The following is a 23,026-nucleotide window of genomic DNA, read 5'->3' as shown; positions in this document are numbered from 1 at the left end:
AGGGAAGGAGACAGATTATTTTATTCGGTTGATTATTAAAATCTTCTATTAAGGTCACCTTTGGTGAGCATTGGCATAGAACACAAATATCTTCACATATTCTGCTCATTCAGAGAGCTCTCTCCACATAAATTTTCCCCAAATTTACTTGTCATCAATTTCTTAATCACATTCCTTCTAAATCTCTGACCATTCAAACAATTGACCACAGCCCACGGTATGTAATCACAAATTTGGTCATTTTTCTGTCCAAGAACAGTGAACAACTACATTCACTAGTTAAAGTTTACCTGGTAAGAAAATTTTCTTTCATCATCACCATTCACAGATGCTTCAGAAAGATGATGTAGTGCCATAGCAGTCTACATAATTTTTGGAATACCATTACAGTAGATAATATATTCTATAAATCTATTGATAGTAGTTGTGGTTAGAAGTATTGTGTTCAAGGAAGGCAAATCTATATATAGAGTAAGTACCTATTCCATTAAGAATAAAATGTTGTCCCTTCCATAATGGAAACAGTTTTCACTTACTGTTACTTGTAACAAAACCAAAGACGTGACCTATTCATTTCACAGTTCCAGTGTCTGCCACTTGGCTTTCCCACCATAATAGCCCTTTTTACAGAGGTCAGGAAACCACAGTGGGGATCCTAGCACATTATAGAAGACCTATTCCAAGTTTGCATTACAGAACATGGGAATAATCAAGGAATGGTTTGGGGACAAATTTTACCTTTGGTGAGATGGACCTGAGCTGTGACTCTGTTGACCATCTAATCTCCATAAGCCTCTGTTCTGTCTGGTGGACAACAGTGATGTTTGAGTCTTCTGGAATTGATGAAACTTGGAGAAAGCTGAGAGAAAAATCAACAATAACATTTTTGGTAGTGTACTAGACTGCTTCCAGGTGAATAAGGTTGATGTGCTCTCTATAAAAAAATGAATATAGAATTTTAAAACTGATTGAAGCCACCATAAGAAAAGGTAGAAAGAAAGAAAAAACAAAGAAACAAATTAAGCTGTAATATATATATATATATAAGCACCATGAGGAAACTCCCTGTGTAGCTATCTTAAACAAGCAAAAATGTCATTTCCTTTTTCCTTTTACAAAATCAGAGAACAGAAGGGTGGAACAGGTCCTGCCTGGGGTGGGTGTCAGTACTAAGGGGAGAGAAGAGGACCTGAGAAAAGGGTATAGGTGGGTGAATATGGTGCAAATACTAGGTACACATGTACTCAAATGGAAAAATTATAAACATTGAAACTATTCCAGGAATAGAAGGAGGGATAAAGGAGAATGGTGGAGGGGTGAATTCAAGTATGATATATTGTAAGAACTTTTGTAAATGCCACAATGAACATCCCTACCCAGCACAACAATAAAAAAAAAAGTGTTAAAAAGGAAAAAGAAAAAAGTGCTTCCTCAAGGAGATCTGTCTTTCCCATTAACCATAGCATTTGGAGTCTGAATCCTGTAAAACTCTAAAAATTGGCTGAGTGACTTTTATCCAATCACTCTTTTGTATTATTCATGGTAGATTTTTGTTCATGTGACCTAGAACTTTTCTGCTTATATATATCATATATGAATACAATAGATTTTCTACCGATTTTACTTCCAGGAAAACCATGATCAACTATCCAACAGGCGTCTATGAGAGTCAGAGTATTCTGATTACTTTCCATTATGGTAATCAGTCCCACTTGGCCTTTGGTGAATAAATGACAACTTGGACACAAGTGGTGTCCAATTATTCCCATTTCATTTAGATTTCCTGATTTAGTGACTGAAGTTCCACATTAAGGTCTGACTTACAGAAAAAAATGTATTCACAGAGCTCATCAAGAATTCCAGGGATTCATTGCAAATTTATTTTTCAAAGTACTGGTGAATGATATGTCTTTTGGACCTTCCCAGTGAGAATGAACAGGTTTTAAATGAAAAATCTACTCTAATGCTCTCATATCTCTAAGCTTTCATTTTCTTTTTAAAAATTTTATCTGCATAAATTAATGTACAAAGGGGTTTCATTATATTATTGTACATGCATGTAATATACTTTGATCAAGTTCACTACCTCTATTACTTTTTCTTTACCTTCCCTTCTCATCCTTCCCTAAGCCTCTTAATCAATTCTTTCACTTTGAAGCAACATCTATCTGGCATGTATAGCTCAGTTACTTTCTGTCATCTGTTGATTCAAGTTTCAGCAAACCAACCAAACTATTATAAGTTCTTAAGCTTTAGTATAAAGGCAGTATTTCTGATTAAAGGACCTATATCAATAAACTTGGCTCTGTATAAAATAGAAAATCCAAGTGGTTTTTTTTTTTTGGATTATAAAACACCTCTTCATGGTCACAATTGTTATTGTTATTTCATCTTTAGGGCTCTTTTGGGACTTAAGTGTATAAGCAAAGAGGGATGATAGAGGTAGGTCCTGAAAAAACACAGCATCATTTTGCAGGTCAACAGCCTCAATTATGATTTCTTCTGGTAATTCAGGGTTAATCTCTTCAGAAGGGGCTAGAGAGGCCACTCCACTAGGAGTAGAGATGCTTTTCCTATGGAGGGTGGGGAATGTTCTCCCACTGGAAAAAGTTCATCAGAATTTAGTGATCAGTGATCACAAGCTTCATAAAGGTATTCTCACACTTCTGCATTTCAATTTTCCTAATCATTCTCAGTCAATGTGCCAAAATATAGTTCTCTTCTGAATCTGAAGACCTGAGAACTAGGAGAACAAGTAGTACCAGTTCTAGTACAAAAGTTGGAAAGTTCACAACCTGAGAACAGTCAGTTGCTATTCAGTCTGACTCCAAAGGTCATAAAGACCAATGTGCCAGCTCATGGCAACCAGACAGGAAGAATTCCCTCTTACCAGTTTTTGGTTCTATTTAAATCACAACTGTTTTGATGAGATCCACTCACATAAGAAAGGGCAATCTGCTTTACTCAGGGATTCAACTGTTAATCTCATCCAGAAACACTTCAATAGACATATCTAAGAGAACAATTGGCCAACTCTCTATGCAGCCCGTGCCTTAGTGAGGTTTACACATAAAGTTAATAATCGTATCATGTTTTCTTTTAGTTTAGCCTTAGAACTAGTGTGCCTCAAAATTAGGCCTACCCAACCAGCTCTAATATTCAGTAGGCATTGAGTTTTTGCATAGCTAATCTGGAATTTGGGCTAAGCATTGCCTTAAGGTCAAAGAATGGAGTAGATTAGTAAGTTAGAAAGTCTCACCCTTTAAATATATCCTTTTCTGTAATCATAATTCCAACATAGGGCAGAACAGAAGAAGTAGGAAATTAGAAAGTTGATGCAAGCTTGCTTCTTGGGAGGTAAAGGCAATAAACTATGAAATATATTACTTTGTAAAAAGGCTGGCCATTTCTCTCTGTAGCTCATGATACAGATGATATGGAAAATGCAATTTAAAAACTTTTACTTTAACACTGGAAGGATATTTGGGAATTAATCCACATAATGGTTCTTGAAACTACAGTGCCATAACCTTTTAGATGCTGACCTTGATGTTACATTTACTGCCTTATTGGCAACAACCTTGGTTCAATAACCTAGTAACAGATGGTTAGGGTATCTTAGAATACTCCTAGTCCCTTGTCTATTTGTGCATCATTTGACAGGATACATCTGAGGCAGCAAAATTTAGCTGAAGATGTTCTGGTTCATTGTGTCCAGAAATGGTTTTTGGTTATAGCTTGAAGTCTTTGATTTAAATTGACATATGACCCTAATCTTACTCTACTTGAGTGTCAAGCAATAGAATGTAACAATTCTGCAAAGTTTCCAGATCTCTTATCTTCCAGAATGATGTCATATTCTCCCTAGTAAACAGGACTATGCTGAGAGTTGTTTCAAAATTGTTTTGATTCAAAAATGTTTTGAAGTTTACCTAGCTTACGAATGGAATGAATGTACTCAATAGTATTTAATGCTAGAACACTGTATTCATGACCATATAAAATGATTATCAAATTCATCATTATTCATTTATAGGTAATTTGTGGTACATACATTTTTATCACATTTTCAATGGTAGTAAATTATATTCCTTATACTTGGATTAGTTCCATGGCAACATGCAAGAATAATGTAGAAATTCAAAGCCAAAAACAATTAGGGATTAACATACTATAATGACATATTTGGAAGAATTCAATACATACATGATTTCAGAGCCCTTGTAAAAAATATAACAAAAATAATTTGACAATATGGATTAGGAGTATTGAAATTTCACATAATTTGTCCTAGGAATTCTATTATTTTTAAACCTGGTAAAATATCAAAAATTTATTCAAATTATATAATAAGATATGATCATAGGAAACATTGTATATAAAGCCAGAAATGGAAAGTAATTTTAGTTATGTAATATTTGCATAAATTATTACATATTCACATAATGAATATTATAATCCATTTATATAAAGCTTCCAAACATTAATGAATGGAACATTATACATCATTTCAACTGTCTATATGTATAGGCACAAGGAAAAGTAATACAACAATGTATTTTTGATGGTAGTTTTACATATTTTTTTTTCATTTTTCTAGAATTTTTCTACAATGACACATGTAAGTTAATTAGAAAAATCTGTAATAGTTTGAAAAAATAAAGCTTGAAAAACATTTTATTTGGGCATTCTATGCTATAAATGAAGAATTTTAGTTCTCATTAATAGGTAGATTAATATGCCCATAAAATATGTTTTATTATAATGTTCTGATAATCTACAAAGACATCTTCATTTGTGTAAGTTTTTAGGAATTTAAAAAGTGAAAGAGCAAATATTTCTCTTTTGATGTTTCTATAGGAGTGAAAGCAATACTAGCTATTTAAAATCCTACTATCTCAATATCTTCTGAATTTGAATAGCATATGGACTAGTATAACAAAAAAGAAGCTAAACAAATATGACATTGTCTGAATCAATAAAAGACACACAGAGGAAATTACTATTCCCTATGAAATATCAGATATTATATCAAAAGCAGACATGATGACAATTTATATGAAAGTTTACTATTATAAAACATCTACCAACTGAAGATAGTTCAGATATAATAATGATGAAATTATTATAATCACATCTACATCAAAGAGAATTCCATTCCATGTAAATATGGATCTATTCAGAGAAGTGTTTATTTACATTATATGGTTATGTAGGAGGCCAGGCAATCATTTTATTGTAGCTTTGTTGTATAAAGTATGGAAACTCCTTACTTTATCACCTAACTGACATCTGGATATTTTTAGATTTTTCAAATCTACACAGAAGTATAATACCATTTTTTAAAACAATTGCTGTAAAGATAAAGTGGTATTTTTTTCCAAGAGTAATTGCATTTGCAGCATTAATACAAAAGTAATTGCATTTGCAGCATTAATACACAAGTTGTTCTGGATTAGAGGTGTGGTGATGAAGAAGTCACCATCAAAGAAATGTGTCTGTGTTCCTCAAAGCTAATTCTGAGATTTAAACTTAAACATAGGGAGTGTTTAGAGGTAATGTCAGGAAGGGTAACTTAGGATGGGAAGGATAATAATCTTGTAATTACTATTGCATACTGGAGCTCCATCCATTTAAGGGTCCTGTGAAGAATCTTCTGGAGCTGTCTTCAGAATTGCCCATCACAGAGACAACATAATCCTTGAACTCCGTGAGTCTTTTTTCATGGCTGTACCTGACAGGTTTAAATCCTTGGTATGTCTACATTGCATCACCTTTGCACTCAGGTAACTCCCATACTACTGAGTAAATATACTTAATATCTACACCATTGTGCTTAAAAAGGACAATACAAAATTGCTCTCAGATTTATTGAAAATATTCAACAAAAGTGCACAACTCAGGTTGGATCCTAGCAGGGATTCTATTTGTAATTCATTCCCTGTCACTAAATTGTTCCCTCTCCTATTCATATCTTGAAGCCCTAATCCCTAATGTAACTAACTATATTTAGACACAGGGCCTGCAAAGAGATGATAAAGACTAAAGGAAGTCATTAGGATCTGACCCTAATTAGATATAGTGTCTTTATAACAAGAGGAAAGATGCCCTACATCTTTTTCTACACAGCCAGAAAGTGACCATCTGCAAGCTGACATAGGAGCCCTCATCACCAGTTGAATCAGCAAGATCCTTTATCTTGGACTTAGAGCCTAGAACTTTCAGCAAGAAAGTCTATTGTTTTAACAAATACAATCTATCATGTTTTTGTTATGGCAGGCTAGGCAGACTAGCACACCCCCTTCTAAGTCTACACAGATTGCATGTAGGTGATGGTAGCTATAACTGAATTGGGGAACATGCTCCATGCTTTAATTTAGGAGTGTGTGTATGTGTGTGTGTGTGTGTGTGTGTGTGTGTGTGTGTGTGTGTGTGTGTGTGTTAATGTGAGAGATTTATTGGCTGCATCAATATTGTTACCATCACTACTATTTTTGACTTCACTTTAGTGGGCTTCTCATGAGTTTTAACATTTGGATCACTTTTAGCTTAATTAGTTTTTAACTCCAATTTTGTTTCAAATATTTAGCCAAACTCACAAACTCATATAATTCAAATTGCAATTTCTGTGATGAGAAAATTTATTTAATCTAAACTGCTAAAATCATAAGAATTCATTTTAATTTTGTGTCTTATGAATAATATGTTGTAGATTAGAAATCTATAGAGAGCACTTGACATCGAAATGTCCTCCAAATACCTACTTTCACTAATGGGAACTTCTTCACTAATTCGACTAATTAATTTTCCAAACATGTATTGAGTAACTTTGATGTGCCAGTTCCTCTCACCAGTACTGGGATCATAGAATACACGGATACTCAGCCTCCTTCACCTCCAGCCCTCAATGAACTAACAGTTTAGTGGAGCATCAAAAATAAGCAGACTATTATAAATGATAAAATTATAAACATGTTGTAGTTTTAAGTGAAATACATCTGAACAAAAGTAAATCTCTTCAGGGCAAAGTCTGGAAAGTGTGACACTAGCCTTATTTTCTCATGCTGAGCACTGGAAACTTGCTACTACTCAGAGAGAATCGACCCTGATTACAGCAGTTAGAGAGTTTTTGTTTGTGTGAATATTTGTCTTTTTCCTGAGGGCTTTATAAAGATGACAAAATGATTTGTTGACAATAAATGAACACACACTCTGTAATGACAACTATTTTATAGCCTTCTATGTGGATAAAATATATATCCACAGATAACAAACTGTAAAGGATATATAGTGAATTCTGATACCAGTGTTTTCTCTTTTCTCAATAAGAACTGATAATAACTCTTAACCAATGCAACTATGAGGATAAAAGATGCCCTTCAGTTTATGTCCTTTGACCCTTTCCCCATGCCATCTACTTTGACATATTGCACACCAGTCCTGGGAGAGGACCTAACTAGATTTCAGGCACAGATAAACAGTAGATGCTTGTCCCACCTGTACTATTCAAACACCCTCTTTGAAATATATAAAGAATACAAATTTCTAAAAAGAAGAGTTAAGAAAATTTCAGCACAGTCTCTTTTTTTTCATGATTACTGTGACAGTTTTTTTCATTGAAGCATAATTAAAATATATTAAACATACTCAATGATAGTACAAAATTCTAATAATTTTTGATAAATTGGTAAAGTTATGCAACCAATCAATGTCATACTATGTTTGTGTTAGGACAGTGTGTATATATAGCTCTATGACATTTTATTACATGTGGCAGATTTTGTGTGTTAATTTGTATTACATGTACAGATTTTGTCATTTTTGAGAATGTTACTTAAAGGAATTATACATTATTTGTCTTTAAAAATTATGATCAATATTGTACATCAGTAATACCTCAAAATGATGTTAAATGAGAGTATGCAATGCACTGTCCATTCAAATCATAAAGACTTTCTTTGCTCACAGATCTGGATATAAATTCCCTTTTGTCTTGTCTTCTTTTAGAGCAATGTTGACATACTTCGTGTTCAGGTTAATATAATACATAAGAAGATTAAGGAAAGAAAAGAATAACTGAAAAAAAGAAAATAATAACTGTAAAAAAGTTGTGATGATAACACTACAATTAAACTGTTTATTGTAATAAAATACTGTGGTACTCTTTATGGGAGGTGCCCATTCTATAGAAATTGTCAAGTAACTGAAGAGGACAAAAACAGGATTTTGTGCCCTGTGCTGGTGGCTTGAAACTTTAACCCTAGCTCTTTGGAGGCTGAGATCAGGAGAATTGTATTTCAAGGTCAGCCCAGACAAATATTTTGTGAGACCCTCATTTCTAAAAAAAAAAAAAAAAACCCTGAACAAAATGGATTGGAGGTGTGGTAGCTCAAGCAGGAAAGAAACTGTTTTATGAGTGCAAAGCCCTGAATTCAAACAAAAAATCATGATTTCATTTTTGCTTGGAGAAATGGAACAGTTATGATAAAGACACAAGAGTAGATCCTTCCATTCCATTTATGTGGAATGAGATTTTTAAATTTATCTTTATAGCATTTTTAGTGTATGTCTTTGTACACTTATTTAGCAGTTACCCTCAGTATTGCATCACATGTACACAATTTATCACAGCTTGCTAGGGTCATCATTTACTAGTTCAAGTGAAGTATAGGAACCTTATCTTTTGTTATGTTTGAATTTTCCCTCCCACACTCATGTTGAAATGTAGTTGCCTTTGTAGCAGAATTAGGAAGGAGAATTTTAAAGTGATGATTAGAGTTCGTTAACGGCATTATTAGGAGAGTGGGATCTTGATAACAGCATGAGCTTAGCCCACGTGTCTTGCAGATGCTTCCTTGCTTTGAGATGCCCCCTGCCATGTTGTGATGCAGCAGAAAAGCCCGTGCCAAATGCAGGCACCATGCCTTTGAATATTCCTGTCTGCTGAACTGAAAGGCCTAAATCTCTGTTTTTATAATTACCAGGCTTTTTCACTCTATTATATCAGTGAAAATGGACTGATATCTTCATTTTAGTCCCTTTAAGCTTTCTAATATTGAATATGATTGCTTTAAATGTTAACTCTAAGTATATTAACAACTACATGGAACAATGATACAGTTTTCTGGGTATTTAGCAGTTTGAATACCTACTCTGGGATATATGAAGAAAAAAAAGGAAATCTAGAGAGCATACCATTGAGGCCTTTGAGTCCTGAAAGCTCACGCCAGTCTTCCTTTACTAGTTTGATGGTACTGTTTGTTGATATACAGGTAGAAGTCAGTGTAATGTATAGCTTCACACAGGGCCTCCACTTGCTTGTGATATTCTCTTATTACTGAAGCTTAGTCTTCTTTTGTACATCTGCTTCACACACACCTTCAAATACCAGGACTCCAATGCTTTATTTCTGTGGAAACCTTTACTCAGCTTGCATAGCTGCTTCAAAATGTTGTGTGTGATTATGTGAGTCTGTACCTCTATGATTTTTCAATCTTTTTCCTCTCTGTTTCTGTGATGACTGGCATTTTTTTATTCTTGTGCAAAAAAATATGTTGTCTTGAATAGTATCTGCAATAATATACTTTATTATTTCCTCCTTCAACTACTCCTTTTGGAGACTCATCCCATATTCAGACAACTCCACCTGTCAGCCCCTTAACCTTTTCTTTTCTTTTCCCTAGAATCAACTCATTCTCAGGGTCTTTCATTTTCCAAGATCATCATTAGGCCATCTACAATTTGGTATGCAGCTATCAGTCATGCCCCCCTACCACCACTCATTACACACCATGGCTTATAGAAAACCATCTAATCCTATCCTCTGCTTTTCTCATCTTGCAGCATTCATTCATGCTAGGAGAGGAAAACTCTTAGGATGTTTTCACCACTGAAGAATCTAAACTTTTCTGATTCTGGACTTTAGGTCTTCTTGCTCTTATGGAAGAATTCAACAGGAGGGCCAATGACCTTGTCATTCCAACTTAAATCCCTAAATAACTTTCCATAGAGACATTGATATATTCAGAGGTTATGATTTTCCATAGAAATACTGATATATTCAGAGGTTATGATATATATAGTACTCTTTGAATCATTTCTAGCACATTTCATTTCTTATAGGATTTTTTTCTTTTTTAATTGGGCTTATAAGAGCTTGGTTCAAAATGTAAAGGCTATTGATGTTAATTGTATTAAAAATACACTCTGAGTTTTGAAAAACTGTCTTTAAAAGAATTATTAGAGCTTAATTAAATCCTAAGCTTCATACAATGCAGTTAACAATGTGATTATTTGGTTATTAAATTAAAATGTTGAGGTTAGTACAGTACAGCTTTTCTCAAAATCCTGAAATGTAAGTCAGGGATAAGTAAATACAACTGCATATTCTAGAAAGGATATTTCAAGCCAACAGTGGTTGTCTATGCCATTCCAGTAGGACTGCACTAATGTTTGACTATATTAAGTGCTAAGTTCATTGGAAAATTGTTATTAATCCCAAGTTTTCATTCCTTATTCATATAATCCTACCAAATAAACTCTGACTGCATTCATTAACATAGATTATGCAAAAGAATTTAAAAGTTATATCTGGAACCTCTTAAAACATATGACCTATTACTCCATGCAATTGATTAAATTAAAAATAAATACTTGCCTCCTACTAACAACTATTTGAACAAAAACTGCTCTGTCTAGATTGGCCACTAAAGTGGTTATTCATTCTGTCACACAGTATATTATAAAAAGTTTCCACTGTGTGTTTCAGTCAAAGATAACCTTTTAAAAGCCTGTCAGAAAATAAAACAGTTTTGGATAACTTAGGCTTTAGTCTTTGTTTTATATTTATTGTTTGTATATGATGCCCATGTTCTTCAGTGATAGGATTATAATTTTCTTATTTGACATGCATCATCTCACATACTACTTCAGGTAATTACATAGTAAAACTCCTGAAGTCCCTTGACCCTTATTAGAACGTACATTCCCTTCCACCCATCAGTCATCAAGTGTTCACTACCTATGGAGTCTTGATGACATAGCTCTATTCTGCATGTCAAATAGTCACTTCAGTACAATTAAATTCCCATTCCTTGACATTTTGTACTCCAGATGAAATCTGGAAGAAGTGGTACTTGCATTATGGGGTTTAATAGTATGGCTTTGTGACACAAAGTAAAGATAAGTATTTCAAAGTTGTGCTGCATGGCTATTTTCTCTCCTAAAAAATAATCATCTGACAGTGCAATATTTCCCTGTCACAAACAACATAATAAATAGTAATTTGACCACAGTGGCTAATAGAGTAGCTCATGGACTGAGATACTAAGGTTTTATTATTGACTTCTCACTAGGAATTAGACCTGCCATGCTATTTCGCTGATTAAAATCTTGATTAATCACTTGTTAACACATCAGATTTTACTCAATGTGGCAAGGGGCACTATCCAGGAGAAGCAGTTGAAAGAAATGCTAAAGAAAATACCATTTATAACCAATCAAACTCATAACCAGCTCCTTTCTCATGGATTATTTTCATCATTTTTTGCACTAAGAAAGGGAAAAATGATCTTTTGTATTTAAATTTGATGAAAATAAATATTTTTCTTTTCTTTTCTTTTTTTCATGTGTTATAATGAAGTAATGCAATAGCATATGATGTGGGAGACCAGTGTCTTGAAATAGGGAATAGACTTTTCCAACAAATTATATCATGTAAATGTATTACTCAAGATACAGTCAATGGTTAAAAAATGGCTACAAATTCAGAAAAAGTGTTTGTTTATTGTGGGTTCTCACAATTAGAGTGACAATTCCATTTGCTTGTGAATGAGCAACTTAGTGAAACTCCTTAGGTGACCAAACACTGAATTGTCAGGCTTAGAAATGACCCACAGCATGGGAAGGCTTCAGGAACTTAAATGCACACTTTATTTCTCAAAGTCTCAGACTTTTTATTCTCAGCTTTAAGTCTGCCCTCAAACTCCATCTCCTACACCTCCACCCTCCCCACACCAGAAGGTTTTCAGAGATGTTCATACCAACACAATCTCTGACCAAACACTGAATTGTCAGGCTTAGAAATGACCCACAGCATGGGAAGGCTTCAGGAACTTAAATGCACACTTTATTTCTCAAAGTCTCAGACTATTTATTCTCAGCTTTAAGTCTGCCCTCAAACTCCATCTCCTACACCTCCACCCTCCCCACACCAGAAGGTTTTCAGAGATGTTCATACCAACACAATCTCTGACACTTTGGTCTTGGTCATCAAGAAACTTGTCTTTTCTCTGCCAAGTAGCTTCATGTTAGGGCTATTTCTTCTTGTACAATATTTACTTGGTTACTTTATTTGAAGATCTCAGCCATATAACTAGTAACCTTGTCCTTTCGTAACCTAAGTAAAACAAGTGGTAGAGACCCACCTCTTTCTGGGGCACTGGGCAATCGTTAACCATTGTTACAACACTGTTAATATTGCTAAAGCAGTGTTACAGATAAGCCTTTATTGGAAGCACTCTTTTGAAAGTTTACTTTTCTTTTAAATACACTGATATATTAGGGACTAAAGAAATTTCATTCCCTAATAAGCAGCTGCTAGATCCATCCCTGTTTAGCTGCCATGAGGAAAGGACTGCAAGCCAGGCAGCAGGACTGACCTCATGCCAACATTGGTCACTTTGAACACAAAAGCACAATTCTGGTTCCAGAAGTTGCTGCCCCAGCGAGCAGCTTACACTGGACTTTTGCCACCATAACAACTACTTCTACACAGGCCAGAGGATGAGAACTTCCTTCTCCTGTTGGCTCAGCAGAAGAACTGTAACTGGTGGCAAGGATGGTGCCATGATTGGTGCAAGTATTGCCTTTCATTTGCAAGAGGGGACTGCCATGATTGGTGTAGACAACTTGTCACATCCCACTTCTGGCTATATAAGCAGGTTGTCCACCTTACTTGGTGTGCATCTAGGACACACTCCCCTGTCCTGTCCTCTGATATTGTAAACTTACATTCAAATAAGGACTGCTCTTGAGTGGTTTTCCTTGTCTGTGCTTGAGTGGCTGAGCTCATAACATGAAGAAAAGAAGAGAAGCGACAACAGAGGTGGCAGCGATGGCCCAGTGGGGAGAGCAACAGTAGAGAACTACCTATAAGCAGTTCCCATGTTAGTGGGAGCCATCAGCAAGAGCATTCTCAGTAGCCTACCAAGGCCTCATGTGGTGGGGATGTTAGTGTCCTATTAGGACATCCTACAACACTGGAGCAGGGCTTCCTTGGTGACCAATCTGGGCTATAACAATAGAGGTAAAAATGTCAGTCAAATATCTAAATAAAGGTGTTCTGAGAGTGAAATGGACATATGTGGCTAATGGGGCTGATGAGAGCAGTGAAAGTGAAATTGACATCAGGGATTACAAAGCTGAAGGCTGTCAGTCTCCAGACCTAAACCAGAGCAAGAAGTTTCACACTCCTGCCTCCACCTCAATGACCCCTAGGCTCTGACCCCCTATGGTGCAGAAATGCCAGGGCAGCAGTCAAAGCTTTGAGCCCAACTCCTGAGGTACAGAGCCCCATGCTGCCACCCTAGAGGGCAACACCTACCATTGCCTGCTGACATCTGCCTTTTCTAAGATTACGAAATCCTGCCAAGGGCCCATAATAACTGGAGGAATTTCTCCTCATCAACCCACAATTTCTGTCTGGGTAGAGCAGAGACCACAGGCATGTAGTTTGTGATATAAGGAGCCATTCTGTGTTCCGTGGATCAATAGGTCTTATCCTACTAAAAATATGTCTATTTGAATTTTGTCATTATAGAAAACACATAAATCTAAACAAATCTATTAAAAATATTCAATGTATATGCTAAGCTAATGCATAGATTATACAAAGTCAGAACATTAGATTCTAGAATGTTACAGTCACTTATATTGTGGTGATATTGTTCTGGGCATGCTGTATTAGCAGTATGACCAAGTGCTATGACTCAAATTATAGTTCTAGTTTTGTCTTTGGATTTTTAACTTTGTAATGTGCTAAACAATAAATGCATAAACTCATTTTATGTTTCTTTATATGCATTCCATATAAATTCAATGAGGAATTAAAGTAATACTTTGCCAACACAGTGACTGATATGATAGGAGAACTGCTTTATTTTTCTTCTACCAGAGCAAATTAACATTCCTGTGGGGAGTCAAAAGGAGAAGCTATTTGCAGCAAATCAGACAATAAATAACCACAGGAGCTTTAGCTATTGTCATTGAGTCAATGACATTGTTGACTCAATATTGTCAACAGAGGTGGCAGTGATGGCCCAGTCTCTTTTGTCATTGAGCCAAAAATACTTTAACTTAATCTCTTGCTGCCCAATCTCTTGCTGCCCAAACAAGTGGGGATAATTGTAGAATGGAGATTCTCTAGCTGAAAGTAATGCCAACACATGATCAAGTAGGAGACAATCAATGGACAGACAGGAAGAGGAAGGAGAACCCTTCAACAGGAGCTGAGGGATCAAGAGACAAATAACACTTTCATTAGCAATCCCAACAGGTAAAACAGAAGAGCACTTTCTTCCTCAGAAGCAGCACTTACCATTTCATATTATGAGACTGGTCAGCAAAAAGCTCAATTCTAGCTCCCAGGTTTGCCCTGTGGGTAGAAGGGACTGGCAACCTCTCACAAACCAGCTTCTTTTGGGACCACTTCAGAGAGCCCTCCTACACCAGACAGCTCATCCCATCAAGGAAAGCCTGGGCTCAAATATCATGAGCCAATGTACCCTAAAGCTGAATAAAGGGCATGGTAACATCCATTGCCACACAGCCCAGCATACCAACCTTAAGAAGGGACAGAGGTACAAAAAGCCCTTGTCAAAAGTGTTAGCACCTGGGTTTGAAATCATAGGAAAGAGTCCAGAAAATTCATTAAACTGATTTTTTTCTTAATTTGGTATTTTTATTTTATTTTTTCCCATATTTTTGCAATTTATTTTTACCTATCTCTCTCTTCCATTCTGCCCAAATGTCAATTTGCTTAGCCCTGTCTTGCTCCACTTTCCTTTTTCTCCCCCAATTTCTTCTTCTCTTTTTTATTTTCTTCTCTTCTCCTTTCCTCCCTTTCTTCACCCTCCTTTTGCCCCCACTGATTCTATCTCCTCCATACTCACCACTTGCTAAATACTCTATTATACCAACTTTACATGTTACCACTATCCTTATTGCCCCTTGCAATCCCTGATAATAAGACCCTCTCCCCCAATGACTGAACTTTACCTTTACACACAATAGGGCCTTTTTACTCTATAGCCCCCATACCACACCTCTTCTTCCCCTCACACTATCCCCCTTCTTGGCTCCCTCTTTTAGCACCATCTTTTTAATTACATACCTATTCTCTATCCAAATAACTATTAACTCCCTAATATGCACTATTGATAGAAAATAATGCCAAGGAGTTTCTTATATATTAGGCAAATAATTTGTGAACTTGTTATTGCTAAGTTATACCTCCAGGTCAGGGACAGAAATATTACAACAACCTCACTAACAACTAAGATGGTCAGAACATAAAAATTAAGTCCAGGGAAAGATAGTAGGTAATTAAAACCCATAACTAACTAATCAATAAAATATATGAGCAATGATCAAAGTAAACATTGGGAGAAAAAGAAGGCAGGGGAATATGACTCCTCAAAAGACTAACAATAACATAATAGAGGATACGGTGGAAAGTGAAGGGCATGAATTCCCAGTTACTGACCTCAGAGGAATGTTTAATGAGTTTAAAGAGGAGTTTGAAGAGAACATGCAAAAATAACTCAAACAATATCAAGAAAACATGGTTAAAAAATCTCAAGAAAACACAGAAACAACTAAATGAAATCAGAGAGGACTTCAACAAATGCCAAAATACAACTAAGGAGATTGTAGAAAAGGAGATATATGAAATGAAAAAGACAGTGCAGGATGTAAAAGAAGAGTTGAACAAAAATATGGAAAGACCCACAAAGAAGAATCAAACAGAAATTCTGGAAATAAAAACCCCTTAAATCAAATTAAATAGTTAGAAGCCACTCCAGCAGACTGGAACAAGTGGAAGGCAGAATTTCAGCGCTTGAAGACACAATAGATACTAAGATAAAAACAAAATTCTTAGACAAAGACTCAAGAGCTGCAAAAGGAATACTCAAGAACTCTGCAATTCCATCAAAAGACAAAATATGCAAATCATGGGCATTGAAGGAGAAGAGGTACAAACCAAAGGAATACCTAATATATTCAACAAAATAATAGCAGGAAAATTCCCAAATCTCAAGAAAGAGATGCCAGGAAGCCTCCAGGACACCCATCAGGCATGACCAAACCAGGAACTCTTCATGGCATGTTATAGTTAAAACAATTAGCACAGAGAACAAGGAAAGAATATTGAAGGCTGTAAGAGAGAAAAAAATCAAATAACATATAAAGGTAAACCCATCAAAATAACAGCAGATTTCTCAACAGAAACCTTATAAGCAAGTAGGGCATGGAGTAAGGTATTTTGAGCACTGAAAAAAAACAATTTCAGTCCTAGGGTACTATGCTTAGCAAAGCTATCATTCAGAATTAGAAAATTAAAATCTTCCATGATCAATAGAAACTAAAAGAATACACTACCATGAAACCACCACTACAGAAGATGCTGAAAGAAATCCTATGCAGCGAAGATGAAAACAAATATAGCAGAGCCTTGAAAGGATAGTAATTACTTAACCTCAAGGAAAGAGCAGACAAATAATCAAAGAGTAACATAGAATTAGTTGCACACATTAACCCTTACATAACAAAAACAAGTAACTGGAAGGAATTATCACATATATCTCAATATTAATACTGAATATTAATGCCTCAACACTCCATCAAAAGGCATCAGTTGACAAACTGGATTAAAAAGGAAGGAACCCATTTACAGTCAGTAACAAACATTAGTTTGAAGTGAAAGGGTGGAAGAAGATTTATCAAAGTTATGGCCCCTGAAAACAGGCAGGAATAGCAATATTTATATCAGATAAAGTACTTTTCAAAACTAAATTTGTCAGAAAAGACAAGGAAGTTCACTTCATAACAATAAAAGGAGCAATACATCAAGAGGAAATAATAACTGTTAATATGGAACCTATGTCAATGCACCCAACTTCATTAAACATAAGCTACTGGGCTTAAAAACACAGATTGAACTCAACACATACTAAATGGGGAAAAAGAGAAACAATTTCCTCTAAAGTCAGGAACCAGACAGGTTATCAAATCTTATTCAAAATATAGCTTTGGTATTCCTAGCCAGAGTGATAAGACAAGAAGAAGAAATAAAAGGAATACAAATTGGAAAGGAAGTAGTCAAACAATTCCTATTTGCAGACAATATGATTTTATATCTAAAAGAACAGAAAAAATCCTCCAAAAAACTCCTAGACACCATAAACAACTTCAGCAAAGTAACAGGATACAAAATCAATTTATAGAAATCAGTAGCCTTTCTATATACCAACAATGAACAAATTGAGAAAGAATATAGGAAAAAAATTCCATTTATAATAACCTCAAAAAAATAAAATACTTCAGAATAAATGTTACAAAGTATGTGAAAGAACTCTACAAGGAGAACTATAAGCCACTGAAGAAAGAAATCGAAGAAGACTGCAAAAAATGGCAAAATTTCTCATGCTTATGGATTGATAGAGTCAATATACTAAAAATGGCTATACTACTAAAAGCTGTCTACATGTTCAACACAATTCCCATCAAAATCCTGATGACATTCATCAATGACATTAGGATTAAAAAATCAATCCTAAACCTCATTTGGAAGCACAAAAGATCATGGCAAAACTGAGCAATACTGGAGGTAACACAATACCCAACTTCAAACTAAACTTAGAGCCATGGCAATAAAAACAGCATGGCAATGGCTCCAAAACAGATATGAAGACCAGTGAAACAGAATAGAAGACCCAGATATGAATCCCCCAGCTATGCTTACCTGATTTTTGACACATGTGCCCAAAATACACAATGGTGAAAAGAGAGTCTCTTCAACAAATTTTGCTAAGAAAACAATATCCACATACAGAAAACTGAAACACAATCCATATCTTTCATCTTGCAAGTATCAACTCAAAATGGATTAAGACCTGAAATTTTTAAGCTAGTGCAGAAAAGAGCAGAGAATATACTGGAATTAATAGGCATATGCAGTGACTTCCTCAATAGAACTCAAATGGCTCAGCAACTAAGAGAAAGGATTGACAAATTGGACTACCTGAAATTAAAAAATCTTCTGCATTACAAAAGAAATGGTCTATAAATCTAAAAGGCTGACCAGAGTATGGGAAAATACCTTTGATAGCTGTACAGGGGATCTGATAAGGGATTCATAACCAGAATATACAGGGCACTCAAAAATTTAAACTCCCCAAAATTCAAAGGCCTGATGAAGAAATGAGCAAATGAACTGAGCAGAATTTTTCCAAAAAAAAGAAATCCAAATGACTAAAGACCGCATGAAGAAATGCTCACCATTCCTGGCCATAAGGGAAATGCAAATCAAAACCACACTAAGATTCCATCTTGGTTGTGTTAGAATGGTTGTCATCAAGAACACAATCAACATTAAATGTTGGAGAGAATGTGGGGAAAAAGGAACCCTCATACAGGGAATGTAAATTAGTACAACCACTAGGGAAAATGTATGGAGGCTCCTTACAAAACTAAACATAGATCTGCCATATGACCCAGAAATTCCACTCCTAAGTATATACTGGAAGGAATGTAAATCAGGATACAACAAAGGAACCTGCACAGTCATGTTTATTGCAGTATTTTTGCAATCGCTAACCTATGAAAATAGCCAAGATGTCCCACTACTGAATAGATTAAGAAAATGTGGTATTTATATGCAATAGAATTTTATTCAACCACAAAGAAGAATGAAATTTTGTCATTTGAAGGTAAATGTATGAAACTGGAGAATATCATCTTAAGTGAAGTTAGCCAGGTTCAGAAAGCCAAAAACCACATGTTTTCTCTGATATGTGGAATATAGACCTAATGCAAATACAGCAATATTATGAAAATCAGGTCATACTGGGGGGGGTCACATATGAAAGAACTGGAGGGTGAAAGAAGAAGTTAAGAAGGTGAATGTAGTTGATGTACTCTCTATACAAAAATAAATATACAGAATCTTTAAACCTGTTGAAACTGTCATAAGGAAGGGACTAAAGTAGAATGAAGAAAAATAGAGATGACCAAAATTGGGCTATAATACACATGGAAATTCCACAAGGAAATGCCCTATGTAGTTATCTTAAACAAGCAAAAATGTCATTTTATTTCTCTTTCTTTTGTAAAATCGGAGAAGAGGAGGGTGGAACAGGTACTTCCTGGGTGGTTGGTAAGCGTGGGATGGGGAGGAGGTCAGGAAAGGACGTAGGAGGACGAATATAGTACAAATACTGTATACACATGTATGTAAATGGAAAAACAATACCTGTTGCAACTATTCCAGGAACACAAAGAGGGGGCACACAGGAGAATGGTAGAGAGGTGAATTTAAGTATGATAAAACTGAAATATTGTAAAAACTTTTGTAAATCCCTCAATGTATCCCCCCTCCAGGCACAAGAATAAAAAATACAGACTGGTCAATTGTCGGTAGATTCATCTGGCTAATTCACACTTTACCCCATGCCAACCAATGGAATTCAAAGTAAGAATTAGATCATTAAAGCAACATTTCTAACTCCTCAGGTTTTTAGACTTCACTTATTTGAGGAATTTTATAAAAGGAACTTCATCACATTGTTCAAGACTTCCTGTGTTAAATACTCACCCACCAAAATGGATTTTTCTAGGATTTTGTGCATGTCATTTTGGACAATCAATGACCTTTACTCCATAAAGAATATTGAAAGAAATAACTTATCTTCTGGTTACTTCTTTTATTGCTAAAGATCCATAATTTAATGGGTTTTTCTATCTATATTAGGCCACTAGTTTTATAAGGTATAAGGGTATTTTTAGTAACAGGAAAACCATACTCCATTTAGGTTATTTTAGACTTCTTCTAATGTCAAAATATGCTTCAAAAACAGTGTCTTAGATGTTGCTTTATTATCACCAGGAGGGAGGACAGGAAGGACAGAACCATATTAGAAAAGGAAATAAGAACCATATTAGTAAGGAAATGAGAAGTGAACCTCTACTGTGAGCCTCTATTCTATGTTTTATGACCATTCTATGTTTGCACTAGTTTTCTTTTCTGGCTCATAAGCCAGCTTAGAACAGAATTTCAGAAGAATAAGAGTTCTTCTCTTTGAGGTTCAGGGAATTTTGGAACTCTCACAGGAGTTTATATACGCTAAAAGGAAAAAGGAACAATACTCATTTGGATGCATTGAGTAAATTATGTTGGATAACAAAATCATTGTCATGATGCTTTAACAACAAATGATGCAACATTGAAATTGACTAACAGCAGAAATCAGTGAGAATTTTAAAACACTCTGTTCCATCAACAGTTTGTACAGTGATAGAAAAAAATTTCATTTTTTGAGTTAAATAACTGGTAGATTCAAAACCAATGGGAAGAGTAGAACATATATTCATCATAATGAAAGATTTCAAGGACATTGAACTCAACACAGAGTCTTGGTGCCATGGCATAATAATTTTTTTTCCTGGTTTAGAAGAAAAACTTGAGGGCAGTTTCCTGGACTACTTAAGATGTATAATACCAAATTCCCCTTTCTGAATCCAACTATTCTTTAAAAACTGTTCTTATGATCCACATTTCAGCTTCCAACACACAGAAAATTTTCCCTATGTGTTAAATAATGTATGGGGGAAAAAAAGTGTAAATCATGCACTAGCTGGCTATGTGACATAGTCTATTGCTTTTTAGTAATTGAAAACATAAAACTGTTATAATAGGGAATTTTTCAATCTATAACCTCATTGAAAATGTCACAATGAGCTCTCAGGATGCAACCTAAAATTAGAAGTTCATGTGAGATCTTAGTCTCTGTCATTTGGAATTCAACCATTTTAGAATATGAGATAATCCACTGGGGAAAAGTTATTTGGTGTCTTCCATATAATATCCAGAGACATTGGTCCCAAAATACTTGGTCCTAAACATTTACTATTGTAGACATATGAGTTTCTAGAAGAGAGGCAATGAGATCATACTCACTTGCATAAAACTTAAATAAAATTATTCATTAATTATTACTCTTCAATAAACCAAGCTGCATGTTATTAACTAATTTTAGTTGGTTAATCAGGGCCAGGAACTCTAAATACATGGTAAGAGTCAATCTGTGCTGACATTCAGGTGCTAGAGTTTGTGATTACTTGAGAGAACTTAGTACATTAGTGAATGAGGGACTTGAAATGAAAGCTGTTGTCACTCTGGTTATCCTTTGGTTGTGAAAATGGGCAGACTATTTGGATGGCCAGGGTGTGAAATGAATGTCATTTCTTCATATCGTCACTAAAAATTTACTTTGGAAAATGTATACTTATAAATATAGTTACTTAAGATATTGTGAGATAGAAAATGGAAATTTTAGTTTTATCCTGCTAGGTTATTGGCAAAGAAACAAACTTGTAAAGTGTCACACCTGGAACCAACTAAAGATGCAACCTTTTCACAAGTCTACTTACTAGCAATAGAAATATAAAATTCACTTTAACATTTAGAATTGATATTACCAATGTGTTGATGCAGAACAGTTATTGCTGATATAGAGTTCAGACATACTTGTGTTCTAATTGTGGTTATTTTACTTATTTATCATTTGAATTTACTGTTAAAATGGAGATATATATATATATGATATCTACCTTGCAGATTTTTGTAAAATATATCTGAATTATTGGTAAAGCATTTAACATTATGCTCTGATCTAGTGAAAAGCCACTTCCACACGAACATAGCATTTACAGCTTATTTTGATTACCCATTTATTTGTCGAATTGAGTTATATTACCATCTTCTGGGAGACATAGATGATACTACTAACATCAGAGACTTTAGTTCAAATAGTAAAGTGGTTAAGACTGGCAATAAAAATGGATGGGCGTCATTATGGGATTTCCTGATTGACTTTAATTATAGCAAAAAGCATTGTAGATATGGCACAGTCTAAAGCACACAAAACCATGACTTGATCAAGTGCAGACATGTATAATTCTGTTTTCCATTCAGAACAGAAATGAAAACTAGTACTGTTGTTTGCTAGCTCTGCATTATTAATATTAAAGATTGTGATTAAATTAAAATATTATTGTGATTTCTGCCTAGATGGAAAAATAACCTCACTGGCAACTTGAAATGGAAAATGTTAACTATATCATAGTTTCAATTTCATGATCTTGTCTATGGGATCCAGGAAATCACTGAGTCTGCATATTTCATTTGAGAGATGAGGAAAATAAGGGTCCTTTAAAGAGCATGTAATTTGGCTAATGTTGTACAGTTTGGTTCATGGTTGACCTAATTCTCAGGCTAATGCACTGTCTTACAACCTAAAGACAAATGTATTACCCTGAAGGTGCTGGTTTAAAGACTTTCCATTAAGTACATTTTCTTTACTTAGGTAAAACATTATTGTTTTATGTTTATCTCTAGATAGCCATATACTTTTTCCTCAAAAGTAAGTAAAGGTACATCTTCCACATAAATTAACTCTTTCCTGATACCTGGATAGTAATGCATATTTTCTATTAACCCACTACTAGAACTAGTCTAACAAATTCAGTAGCTGAGGAAAACTAATAAAAAATAAATAAATAACCTTTGCAAAAGAGTCAAACAATATCTTCTCATCTTTATATCAGATTTTACTCAAACAAATGAACAAACAAAAAAAGTCAAACAACAACCTGTATCTTCCTTTTTATTTATATTGATCACAATATGATGGTTTTTATATGACACTTCAGTGGGAATATGTTAAAAAAACGTAATAGGCATGTGAAG

This window comes from Castor canadensis, chromosome 1 (assembly GCF_047511655.1).
Source record: "Castor canadensis chromosome 1, mCasCan1.hap1v2, whole genome shotgun sequence".
Taxonomy (NCBI): Eukaryota; Metazoa; Chordata; class Mammalia; order Rodentia; family Castoridae; genus Castor; species Castor canadensis.
This window is presented reverse-complemented; position numbering follows the sequence as displayed.